Here is a 13,963-nt window from a genome sequence, read left to right on the forward strand (position 1 = left end):
TAGAAGCTTCTTGGTTTTGACTGGTTACTACAGAAGATTTATCGAAGGATTTTCCAAGTTAGCACTTCCGTTAACGCAGTTGACTTGTAAAGGTAAAACTTTTGTGTGGGATGTTCATAGTGAGAACAGTTTCAGTGAATTGAAGAAACGTTTGACAACTGCTCCAGTTTTGATTTTGCCGAAGTCCGATGAGCTTTTTGTGGTGTATTGTTATGCGTCCAAGTTGGGTCTAGGCGGTGTACTTATGCAAGATGGTAAAGTGGTAGCTTATGCCTCAAGACAGTTGAGAATTCATGAGAAAAATTACCCGACGCATGATTTAGAGTTGGCGGCTGTGGTCTTTGTATTGAAGATATGGAGACATTACTTGTATGGTTCAAGGTTTGAGGTGTTTAGCGATCACAAGAGTTTGAAGTATTTGTTCGATCAGAAGGAATTGAATATGAGGCAGCGTAGATGGCTAGAATTGTTGAAGGATTACGACTTTGGTTTGAATTATCATCCAGGTAAAGCTAACGTTGTTGCAGATGCCTTGAGCAGGAAGACATTGTATATGTCTGCTTTGATGGTTAGAGAGTTCGAGTTACTTGAACAATTCAGGGATTTGAGTTTGGTTTGTGAATGGTCACCTATGAAAGTGAAACTGGGAATGCTGAAGATTCATAGTGAATTTCTAAAAAGTATTAAAGAGGCACAGAAAGTTGATGTCAAGTTTGTAGACTTGTTGGTTGCTAGTAATCAGACTGAAGACGGTGACTTTAAAGTCGATGATCACGATGTGTTGAGATTCCGAGGTCGGATTTGTATTCCCGACGATGCAGAGATGAAGAAAATGATTCTTGAAGAGAGTCATAGAAGTAGCTTGAGTATCCATCCGGGAGCTATGAAGATGTATCACGATTTAAAGAAGATTTTCTGGTGGTCTGGTTTGAAACGAGATGTGGCAAAGTTTGTGTATTCCTGCTTAGTTTGTCTGAAGTCAAAGATTGAGCATCAGAAACCTGTTGGTATGATGGTATCTTTAGATGTGCCAGAATGGAAATGAGATAGTATATCCATGGATTTTGTGACGAGTTTGCCGAATACTCAGAGAGGGAACGATGCAATTTGGGTAATCGTTGATAGATTGACGAAGTCGGCTCATTTTCTACTGATTAATATTATCAGAGCGACCTAGACGGCACAATGAGGCAAGGCCACTCACAAACAGCAACTACACACTAAGCACGATCACCTGCAAGTTACTCATACGAAGAGCAACATTTTCAAGCAGAAGGGGTGAGATTTCATAATACAATAATATCAATCATTATAATTCAAAAATCATAACTAACATCATAATCAGTCTTAATCAACTTTGCATCTTTGATAAACAAGTATCACATAATCATAACTTCAATCTTCATCAATAACATAAACACCTTTAAACCTTGACAATGCGACAATGCAACTTAGACACTTATATGCATGTGGTACCAATCGTCATCATAAGTATTAATATACTTTAATCGTGCGGAGGACAAAGCTCCTAAAACGTGTGGAGGACAAAGCTACTATCATGGTGAGGACAAAGCTCAATGAATGCTAATGCATGGACTCTAACAACAAAACACCTTAATCAACTTATCACTTATACTTCCAATAATTTGGAGTTCATCATCAACTTATTCATGTTCATGCAACTTAGTTTAATAACAATTGCAGCATAATCAAATCACATCAGGTTAAATAACAAATCATTCTCAATAGTTTCTAAATCATTCAACAATAATTCAAGCAAGTATATTTCAATCCATAATTCACTTCATAATCATTTAACAACTCATAAAGCTTCACAGTTCTCAGTCAATATCATTATTAGGTCTCATTAGCACCTAAAGTTCCTTTCCTAACTAATCCAAACAACTCAAGTCTCACAATCCTAAAAAACACTCAGTTCTGGAAGTGCTCGCGAGGCGAGAGCATCAGCTCGCCATGGCGAGTACAAGCCAGAATTCCAACTAAGGTTGTTCTAGGTTCAATCTCGTTCTAAATCATTCTCTAATCAATAGTAGGCACCTAAAGGTACTCAAAGGCATCTAAGGTTCAACTCAAAAGTCAAAAACTCAGAAAACAACTTGCTCTCTGGTCAAGCTCGCTATGGCGAGTAAGGTTGCTCGCCGTGGCGAGCTACACCAAGTAACTCGCGAGGCGAGGATCATAGCTCGCTATGGCGAGCGATTAATTTTGGCTCGGACAGGAAGCAGTTTCTACACGAAAATCATCATCTAACATAGTTCTAAGCCTAGTTTCAAATCCAGAATTCATCCTAAACATATCTAAGGTTATAGGACGGTTTCTACATCAATCTAACACAATTTTACCGTTTTATCATCAATTTTTAGGGTTTTGACCTAATTCCAAAACTCTTCTAAATCAATCCTAACCTTGTCAAATAACTCTGGATAAGACTCCAGCATCTTACTCTCAAGCTCCCACGTTAAGCTTTCACCAGTCGCTCCAGCCCAAACGACTCTAACAAGGGATATCTCCTTGCCTCTCAACGTCTTCACTTTACGATCATCAATCATCGCCGGCAAAGTCTCTACCGTAAGGTTGTCTCTGACTTGCACATCATCACTTTGGATCACATGAGATGGATCCGGAACATACTTCCGAAGTTGCGACACATGGAACACGTCGTGCAAATTCGAAAGATGCGGTGGTAATCCCACTCGATACGCCACCGTTCCAACTCTTTCCGATATCTGACACGGACCAATAAATCTCGGGGTCAACTTCTTTGACTTTAAGGCACGTCCAACACCGGTCACAGGAGTGACTCTCAAAAACACGTGGTCTCCTTCCTGAAACTCAAGATCCTTCCTACGCTTATCATGATAACTCTTTTGTCGACTCTGCGACGCTTTCATTTTCTCTTGAATCATCTTAACTTTCTCAGTAGTCTGCTGAACAATCTCTGGTCCTAAGACCACTCTTTCACCTGACTCAAACCAACACAACGGAGTTCTGCATCTCCGACCATACAAAGCCTCAAAAGGTGCCATTCCATTACTAGAATGATAACTATTATTGTATGTGAACTCGATCAACGGAAGATGACTATCCCAAGTTCCTCCTTGCTCAAGAACACAAACTCTCAACAAATCCTCTAGCGACTGAATTGTCCTCTCCGACTGACCATCTGTCTGCGGATGATAAGCCGAACTTAATCTCAACTTCGAACCCAAAGCCTCTTCCAAACTTTTCCAAAACCTAGAAGTAAATCTTGGATCTCTGTCTGATACAATGCTCGAAGGAACACCATGTAACCTCACAATCTCCTTGATATAAATCTCTGCCAATTGGGCAACAGGAAAATAGAAGGATAAAAGAGACTCTCAAAAGAAAGCAGTTGGCTTTGTTGTGCTAACTCTTCAAGCAGAAGTTCAGGACTTGGAACTGATGAGTCATTTATTGACTATTTTAATATGCTTTTTAGTTTAGTTTTATTTAGATTTTATATAATTTTATATTAGTATTATTTCCTTTTTAGGATAGTTTACTTTAAATTGCATTTTATTATATTTCAGGAAAGAATATTGGATGGATTGAGTCTTGGAGCAAAAGAAAGGGACTTGGAGCCGATTGGACACAAAAATATGAAGATTGAGAGACAAAATATGTCTCCCACAAGTCAGAAGCTTGGCACGGCCCGTGCTAGCCTTGGCACGGCCGTGCCACCCTCCAGAGTGTCTTTTGCTGCTTTTGCTTAGATTTTAAGCTACTCTATTTTTAGCCCAAATGTAATAGCTTAGATTTTAAGTCGATCAAATGCTATAAATAGAGTAGCCATCCATCACAAATATTCATCTTTACTTGGAATTCAATAAGTGACAATTGCTTTTCTTATTAAAGTTCTTTTCTTTTCCTTTATTTTCTTGTCATTACTTTTATGTTTTCTCTCTTCTCTCCCATGTCTACGATGAACATAAGTGAGTAGACTTCTCCTTGTCTTGGGATTGTTGGATAAGTCTAAATGACATAATCCTAATCAAACCAAGCTCTAAGCCTTAATCTTATGTAACCCTAATTTCTTATCTGAATTCACCGTCTTAACATGGATCAACCATTATCAAACTGTGGAAACGAAAGTGGAGGGTTTGATAATTGTTTATCCATTATTCCAAATATCAATTCATAAAACGAAAGTGGAGCTTTGATATTCGAACAAGTGAATTCAGACAAGGATTGCAAAGTCAGCGAAATAGGCTTTGCAATCTTAGAGACATATAGTTTCGATCTTCAAGGGAACTAATAACAATCAAGTCAGCGAAATAGGTTTGGTTGTTAGAGGAACCAAAATCTAATCGTAATCAAGTCAGCGAAATAGGCTTGGTTGCTAGAGGAACATAAGAGAAACTGTCTTGAGAAATTAGGTCTAACATAACATTATAAGCTTATAGTTTTGGTTTGAGAAGGACTTGTCATTTAGAGGAAACCAACGATCCCAAGGCTCTTTTTATTATTATTATCTTTCAAACGCTTGAAAACCCCCAACTTACAATTCTCTTCTCTCTTCTAATCATCTCTAAAAAGTTGATTGAATTGAACTACTCACTGTCGGAACAATACTATTTTATACTACTTCGGTAAGACCGTGCACTTGCGGTTTTATCTCATCAAGTTTTTGGCGCCGCTGCCGGGGAGTAAACTAATTTGATTAACTCTTTCTTTGTGATTAGAACTCTCTTCTTCTTCTTTTCTTCTACTTCTTTCTTTTGTATTACCACTAACTTCTTGGGTTCTCGGTTTCTTATGCGAAGAAGTAAAAGTCTCGAAGAATTTATTCCTGAGATCGAAAGGTTTTTGCATAAGAAAAAGAGAGAGGCACAAAATAATACTGCTATGGCTGAACGCACTCTCAAAGAGTATGCTACTCCTTCAACGGAAGAGCCACAAGCTATTATCGTGTACCCAACGGTTGCGGCTAATAACTTCGAAATCAAGCCTGCACTACTCAATTTGGTGCAGCAAAGTCAGTTTTCTGGATCACCCACTGAGGATCCAAATCTCCATATTTCTTCCTTCCTAAGACTCAGTGGCACCATAAAAGAGAACCAAGAAGCCGTAAGACTTGATCTCTTTCCCTTTTCCTTAAGGGATAGAGCTAGCGCTTGGTTCCATTCCCTAGAAGTCGGTTCCATTACTTCATGGGACGATATGAGGCGAGCATTCCTCGCCCGATTTTTCCCCCCATCTAAAACCGCTAAGCTTAGAGACCAAATCACGCGTTTCAATCAAAAAGATGGGGAATCTCTCTATGAGGCGTGGGAGCGTTTCAAGGAAATGCTTAGACTTTGTCCCCACCATGGCCTAGAGAAGTGGCTTATAGTCCACACATTTTATAATGGCTTGTCATATACCACTAAGATGTCTGTTGATGCAGCTGTAGGTGGAGCTCTAATGAACAAAAACTATACGGAGGCTTATGCTTTGATTGAAGACATGGCTCAGAATCACTACCAATGGACCAACGAGAGAGCCGTCACCACTCCTACTCCCTCTAAGAAAGAGGCAGGTATACACGAAGTCTCTGAATATAACCACCTTGCTGCTAAGGTTGAGGCATTAACCCAAAAATTTGAAAAGCTTAATGTTAATGCTGTCACACCTTCTTCTGCATCCCCTCCTTGTGAAATTTGTGGTATATCCGATCATATCGGTGTTGATTGTCAGTTAGGTAGTGCTGCCAATATTGAGCAACTGAATTACGCTCAATATAACCAAGGAATGAGGCCAAATCAAAAATTTTACAAAAATCCTCAAGGTTCCTATGGACAAGCAGCACCACCTGGCTATGCAAACAACCAGAGAGTGGCTCAAAAATCAAGTTTGGAGATTTTGTTGGAAAATTGCATAGCTAATCAAAATAAAAATCTTCAAGAATTGAAAAACCAAACAGGATTTCTGAACGACTCTCTCTCCAAACTCAATACCAAGGTTGATTCTATCGCCACACACACCAAAATGCTTGAGACCCAAATCTCCCAAGTGGCCCAACAAGTGGCCACCTCTTCTCAAACACCAGGAATCTTTCCTGGCCAACCTGAAACAAACCCCAAAGCCCATGTCAATGCTATTTCTCTTGGGGGCAGTAAATTAGAAGAGACCATTACCAAAGTTAAAAATGTCAAGGGAGAAAGTGTTAAGCTTCTAGGTAAGGAGAGTGCGATAAAGAAACCACTTGATAAGAACAAGGCCCTTAACCCATTAAGGCTTACTAAGCTCAACTTGGAGGCTCAATTCGCTAAATTCTTAAACATACTTAAAAAGATTTGCATTAAGATTCCCTTCGCTGAAGCTTTGTCTCGTATGCCTCTATACGCCAAGTTTTTAAAAGAAATTTTTTCAAAGAAAAAGGCTATAGATCACAAAGAGACAATAGCTTTAACTAGGGAAAGTAGTGCAATCGTCAAGAAGCAACCCCAAAAGCTTAGAGATCCAGGTAGTTTTGCCATCCCTTGTGTGATAGGGAAAGAGACCGTTGACAAAGCCTTGTGTGATTTAGGAGCCAGTGTTAGTTTGTTGCCTCTATCCCTCTTTAAAAAGATGGGAATAGGAGAGTTGAAACCCACCGAGATGATATTAAAGTTAGCCGACCGTTCTGTTATCCCAATAGCTGGATATGTTGAAGACATCCCCGTTCGGATAGAAGGGATATACATCCCAACTGACTTTGTGGTTGTTGACATCGAGGAAGACCATGATTGCCCTATGATCCTAGGAAGACCCTTCCTCGCTACTGCGGGTGCTATAGTTGACGTTCAGAATGGTAGGATAGTTTTTCAAGTGAGTGAAGACATGGTAGGATTTGAGTTTGAAAACATTAAGGAAGGTCTCGCCCTTTATTATTGCAATATGGTCAAAGAACATAGTGTGAAAGAACGCTTTTTAGCGTCATCTACACAATACAACATCTTTGATCCTTTCTAATGGACACTTTCTTTTAACGTCAAGCTAATGACTATAAAGAAGCGCTTCGTGGGAGGCAACCCACGCATTTAACTGCTTTTGTGTTGTTTTTGTTATTCTAAATTATTTTGTAGGTCATTGTCCGAAAAGAATTCAAGAAAACAGAAAATTTTGAAGCCTCGCCCTCCAAAACCTTGGCACGGCCCGTGCTCACACTGGCACGGCCGTGCCAGACCTTGACACACCAAAACCAAACATCTCTCTACCTTCAACCTTCTCTCTCACACCTCCATAACCAAACAACCTCAAACCTCCACAACCCCCCTCAAATCTCACCAATTTACAAAATTTCTCCACCCAATCAATCACAAACACCATTCCAATCTTTAGCCCCCATTCAAAAACCAATCTCACCCATCCAAACAACATCACCCAAATTCGTAACCCCCATAAACCTAACCCAAAAACCTGAAATTTTTCACCAATCTCCATAACCCAACCCCTCAAACTCACTTAAACCTTCACCACATCACTAAACCAACCTTTTTCCACCAAAACAACCCACACCCAAACCATCACCACCACCACACCAAAAGTAAGGTCAAGGCAATGGCTTCAAAGAGAAGTGGTAAAGAAGTTGCAAGCACATCCGGGGGACCTCCTCCAAAGAAGAAAACGCAAGCTAAGAATCATGGCATCACCTTCAGGGACAACAAGCAAAGGGATAGGTATAAAATTCTAATCTCTAAACCTTTACATCCTTGCCGATACCTTGATAACCATGACTTGAATAAGCTAGGAATCAAAGATAATGTGTTTAATCTGCTAGAAAGGTTAGGATGGGTTGATATGTTGAAACCTATGAGAGGGTATGAGAATTTCACCTATGAATTTTTAAGTTCTATTGTTTTTACGAAAGATAGGTTGAATTTCGATAACCCTAATCATAGAGTTTCTTTCCGGCTGATGAATATTGATTACGAGATGTCTCTTCAACACTTCTGTGATGAGATGGGCTTCGCCAATGCGGGGTTCATCCACGACTCTTGGGATCAAAATTTGAAACCGGTTAACTATCAACCCGCCGCCTTTTGGGAGCGAATTACAGGTCTTGACCAATTTAACACACGTGCCAACAAAGCTAGCAACATTCACAACCCCGTACTTAGGTACCTTCAAAGGGTAATGGCTTGCACTATTAGGGGAAGGACAGAACTAGGGAACACTAGGAACGATGAACTCTTCATGCTTTGGGCTATGCTGCACAACCAACCCGTTAACACTTGTTTTTACTTGCTTGACTACCTTTCCCTTATAGGAAATAGGTCCGATAGTAGGGGAGAAATAGTAGTTGGTGGTATCATAACATACATAGCTGGACGGTTAGGCGTGAGTGAAGACCAAGGGATAAACAAGATTGAGGGTAACAATAGACTCAACATAGAAACCCTTATCTCTATGAATTTCATAAAACCCCGAATCCCCTTTGTTTATACACTCAAGCTCAATGTGCCCACTTTGATTTTATTGCCTAACCCATCTCGGACTAACACCGAGGTGGAAGAAAATTTGTTGTATGTTCATGATGACCCACAGGTGCACATAGACCAACATCATGAAGAAGCAGAAGGTGCACACTTGCACCAAGAAGAGGAAGGTGCACAATTGCACCATGATGAGGAGCACCATGACCCTGATGAAGGTGACACAAATGAAAATGCAAGATGGGCATGGATGACTACCGAGGTCGAAAGAATAAGCACCAAGCAACAAAGGCAAGGTGTTGAACTAATGGGCATAAGGAACGATGTCCAAAGGGGCAACCGCATATCCGAAGAAAACAACCAAATGCTTCGGAACATGATGTACCACTTTCACCTCCAAGGTCCTCCATATGGACCCCAATGATAAAAATGTGAGCTTTCCTCTTCCTCTCTTCCCTTCTTTCTCCTCCTCCTCCCTCTTTTTCTTCTTCTTCTTCTTCTTCTTCCTCTCCTTCTCTTTTATTTTTCTATCTTGAATCATTGAGGACAATGCTTCTCCTAAGTGTGGGGGGAGCCTAATAAAGTGTCCTTAGTCGTAGTGTTTCCAAACTCCCTTGAACTTTAATCTTTTGTTTTGTTTTATTGTAAAAGGCATGAATAAGCAGCTTGTTTTTATTGTTTTATTATGACATAAATTTTTTGTTGTCTCTTCAATGGTCGTTTCTTGTACATGAAAGTGATTTCTTGTGTTATAAGTATTCTTGCTATACCCACATCAAGTTTTATTGTGAAATTAATTATCCAATGAGAAAAACACTTGGTTGCAATCCTTGAGTAAGTGTATGAATAGGTATTTTAAGGAACACGTTCTAACTTTAATGGTAACCTGGACCCTTAAAAATCTTCAGAGTAAAAGTAGTATAAGTTTATGTGGGAATAATTCTAATGTGATGAAATGTGTAAACCGAAATGGGGCGGAAGGATATCACCACACGTGGAGGAAAGGATACCCTCTCACTAACTTCCTAAATGTGGTGATGACTTCTCAAATAAATTGTGCTTGAATTATACCCTCCAAAAAGAGGAACTTCCTAAGTGAAGTAAACAAGTTGTAGCACTACTTAGGGTGATCATAGAAACTTGGAGGAAAGGATACCCCCTCACGGACTTCCAATGTGAAATGATAGCCCCTAGGCATCTACAAGCCCCCAAATGTATAAATTCATCAAGTCTATCTTAACTCTCCCACTTCTCTTATATGAAATGAAGAAAAGATTTTTCTCGGTCATTTTAGTGTTAAGGTTAGAACATGTTCCTCATAATATCTATCTTATACAGGAGCAAGAAAAGGGTTGGACTACACACACTCACTTGAAATTTGTTGTCGGGTTGAATAAGTTTACAAGAAAATGCTTGAAGTTGTGATTAGTGTACATTGAAATGAAACCTCGAGGGAGACATAAGCTTATTATTTAAAGTGTCATATATTAATCCTTTTGTTGCTGTAACACCCCGACTTCCCAACAGTTATATTAATAAGTAAAATCAGAGTTAAATCAACAACGGAGTGTTACACTGCTTTTCAAAAATTCTTGAATAGGATAAAATGATATTCATTAAATAATAGTTCATCAAAACATATCAATTCATCGCAGCGGAAATAATTTTCAACATTAAACATCCTTCAAATAAATCCTTGGCACTTGGCCTCAACAAAATATCCTTAATGATTAAAATCAATATCAACAGGTTCATAATGATACATAAGGAATGAAAACATGACAACGATATCCCATCCCGTTACGTATCAGAGCCCTAGACACTTTGAGCCACCACTTCTAATAAGCTTCAATACCTGCAAGTTACCCATACGAAGGGCAACAATTCCAAGCAGAAGGGGTGAGATTCACAAACAATAATAATAGATATATAAATCATCAACTTATTTAAATAACGTAATAAGCAACATATATTCCCACAATAATATTCATACTTCTTCAACTTTAATAACTCTTACTAAATCAACCAACAACGACAACAACAACTCGACCACAACAACAATATCTCCCTCAACAACAACAACCACAACACAACCTACCACAACGACAATATCACCATCAACGACAACGACAACATCATCCACTACATCAACGACAACGAACGACGGGGTACTATTTTCAACTCATTGAATGACTAAGCATTCCAGGGCATAAGCCCCCAACAATTTGAATGATGAACATTCCAGGGCATGAGCCCTCAACAGATTGAATGATTAACATTCCAGGGCATGAGCCCTCAACAGATTGAATGATTAACATTCCAGGGCATAAGCCCTCAACGGTTGAATGACGAGCATTCCAGGGCATGAGCCCTCAACGGTTGAATGACAAAGCATTCCAGGGCATGAGCCCTCAACGGTTTCCTAATCATGAAAGGACTCGACTTGTGTATATCAACATACAACTCAACTACGACAACGACAACATAGGCAACAACAACGACAACGACTGTGCATAATAACTTATGACTTACTCCCCAACTTGGTCAACATCAACAACCTATGACTCCGTTACTTAGAACGACAACTTGCAACCTTACAACCTGAACCAACATCTTGTATAATCCAATTGAATGCATTTATGCATAAACCAACAATCAGCAGCAAATCATATTCAATTCAACAACAACATATAATAATAAGCAGCGAGACTACAACAATAATAACCATCATATACAACGAGTAGGACTCATATCAACATCTTTCATAATATATAACTATCTCCTCATTTGTTCATCAACCTAAGTCGACGTCATTAAACATTACAAACATCCTCTCTGAATCTCCGTATAATCAAGAATAACTTCTCTCCTACCTCAAGGGTCTACTCATATCATCACGTGCGACAAAAGATCGCAAAATCCTAAACAAGGCTTCTGAAATGGGACAACTCGCGAGGCGAGAGGCTCTACTCGCCATGGCGAGTTAGGGTAAAATACTCACCATTCCATTCTGACACCATTCCAAGTTCAATCTCATTCTAAAACGTTGCCTAATCATTAAGGTACATGTTCAGGCCCTCATAAACACCCAAGGTTAAACTCACAGCTCAAAAACACAGAATCTTGCAAGCTCTCTGCCCACACTCGCTACGGCGAGTAAACTTGTTCGCCACGGCGAGCTGCGAGGTGCAACTCGCGAGGCGAGTAACTCCTGCTCGCGAGGCGAGCGATGGTCTTCATCACTCGCTATGGCGAGGTTCATCACTCGGGAGGCGAGCGATGAATAACAGTACGGCCAGGTTACAGTTTTTCTCAAAAATTCACCCAAACCCATTGTTCTAACCTTAAAACTGATTCTAAACATCAATATATGAAACATTTAAGGTCTGTTCATCATTTCTACATCAATTCACCCTAATTCCATCATTTAATCATCAATTCCCATCATAACCCTAATTCCCAATTCTCCAAATTTATTCATAACTTTTGTTAAAACATAATCAGAATCATATACACTAAAATTAATGTAAGTTAGCCTCACCCTTACCTTAGATAATCGAAAACGCAGCCCTTCTTGGTTCTCTTCCCTTTTCTTGACTTTTCTCCCTTTTTTCTGTTGTACGTAAAAACTGTTTTCTCCCCCACTTCTATTTTCTAATTCTTTAATAAATATAATCTCCCAATATTCACTTTACTCCCCCTAAGTTTACTTAATTCTCGTATAACCCCCAAACTCCAATTAAATCCTATTTCTCACTTATTCTATTAAATAATAAAAAAGTCATTTAATAAAATATACCACACCATAAAATCAACGTAAATCATTTAAAAATCATATAAAAGACTTTAAATCAACTAAAAATAATTAAATAAAAAATGGGGCGTTACAGTTGCTGCCATGTCTATGCCTTTTGCTTGAGGACAAGCAAAGATTCAAGTATGGGGGAGTTTGATGAGTCATTTATTGACTATTTTAATATGCTTTTTAGTTTAGTTTTATTTAGATTTTATATAATTTTATATTAGTATTATTTCCTTTTTAGGATAGTTTACTTTAAATTGCATTTTATTATATTTCAGGAAAGAATATTGGATGCATTGAGTCTTGGAGCAAAAGAAAGGGACTTGGAGCCGATTGGACACAAAAATATGAAGATTGAGAGACAAAATATGTCTCCCACAAGTCAGAAACTTGGCACGGCCCGTCCTAGCCTTGGCACGGCCGTGCCACCCTCCAGAGTGTCTTTTGCTGCTTTTGCTTAGATTTTAAGCTACTCTATTTTTAGCCCAAATGTAATAGCTTAGATTTTAAGTCGATCAAATGCTATAAATAGAGTAGCCATCCATCACAAATATTCATCTTTACTTGGAATTCAATAAGTGACAATTGCTTTTCTAATTAAAGTTCTTTTCTTTTCCTTTATTTTCTTGTCATTACTTTTATGTTTTCTCTCTTCTCTCCCATGTCTACGATGAACATGAGTGAGTAGACTTCTCCTTGTCTTGGGATTGTTGGATAAGTCTAAATGACATAATCCTAATCAAACCAAGCTCTAAGCCTTAATCTTATGTAACCCTAATTTCTTATCTGAATTCACCGTCTTAACATGGATCAACCATTATCAAACTGTGGAAACGAAAGTGGAGGGTTTGATAATTGTTTATCCATTATTCCAAATATCAATTCATAAAACGAAAGTGGAGCTTTGATATTCGAACAAGTGAATTCAGACAAGGATTGCAAAATCAGCGAAATAGGCTTTGCAATCTTTGAGACATATAGTTTCGATCTTCAAGGGAACTAATAACAATCAAGTCAGCGAAATAGGCTTGGTTGTTAGAGGAACCAAAATCTAATAGTAATCAAGTCAGGGAAATAGACTTGGTTGCTAGAGGAACATAAGAGAAACTGTCTTGAGAAATTAGGTCTAACATAACATTATAAGCTTATAGTTTTGGTTTGAGAAGGACTTGTCATTTAGAGGAAACCAACGATCCCAAGGCTCTTTTTATTATTATTATCTTTCAAACGCTTGAAAACCCCCAACTTACAATTCTCTTCTCTCTTCTAATCATCTCTAAAAAGTTAATTGAATTGAACTACTCCCTGTCGGAACGATACTCTTTTATACTACTTCGGTAAGACCGTGCACTTGCGGTTTTATCTCATCAGGAACCTGCTGAATTTTTGGACAAAAGAACTAGTAGTGGCAAAATAGTTAGCTCTTCATAGTCTCCAAAGAAGAAAAGGAAACATGTTGTAAGGAAGTCGAAGGAATCACGTTATGCAATAGAAGAAGAAGATCAGATTGAAGCTGTAACTGATCTTGTAACTAGAGAGGTTAAAAGGAAGAGAGCTGCAGATGAAGCTACACTGCAGAAGGTTGATGAAATTGCTTAGGAGATTGGTGTTCCTGCTGAGCACTTACTGAAGGAATCAACTGTTGAAGCTGCTCAACTAGGGATTGAGCTTACAGATAATCTTCAACAATTGGTGGTGTCTGGTGAGTTGTTGAATATTACTG

At 38.8% G+C, this 13,963-nt stretch overlaps 1 non-coding gene across 1 annotated transcript; it reads right to left on the reverse strand.

The window, feature by feature from the left end:
- Window positions 1-5,250: 5,250 nt before the first annotated feature.
- Window positions 5,251-5,357, reverse strand: LOC120576222 (small nucleolar RNA R71). The gene has a single exon (XR_005642299.1). It is a non-coding gene; the product is annotated as a small nucleolar RNA R71 (small nucleolar RNA).
- Window positions 5,358-13,963: the final 8,606 nt, after the last annotated feature.

The sequence above is a fragment of the Medicago truncatula genome, chromosome 6 (assembly GCF_003473485.1).
Source record: "Medicago truncatula cultivar Jemalong A17 chromosome 6, MtrunA17r5.0-ANR, whole genome shotgun sequence".
In the NCBI taxonomy this organism is placed as follows: Eukaryota; Viridiplantae; Streptophyta; class Magnoliopsida; order Fabales; family Fabaceae; genus Medicago; species Medicago truncatula.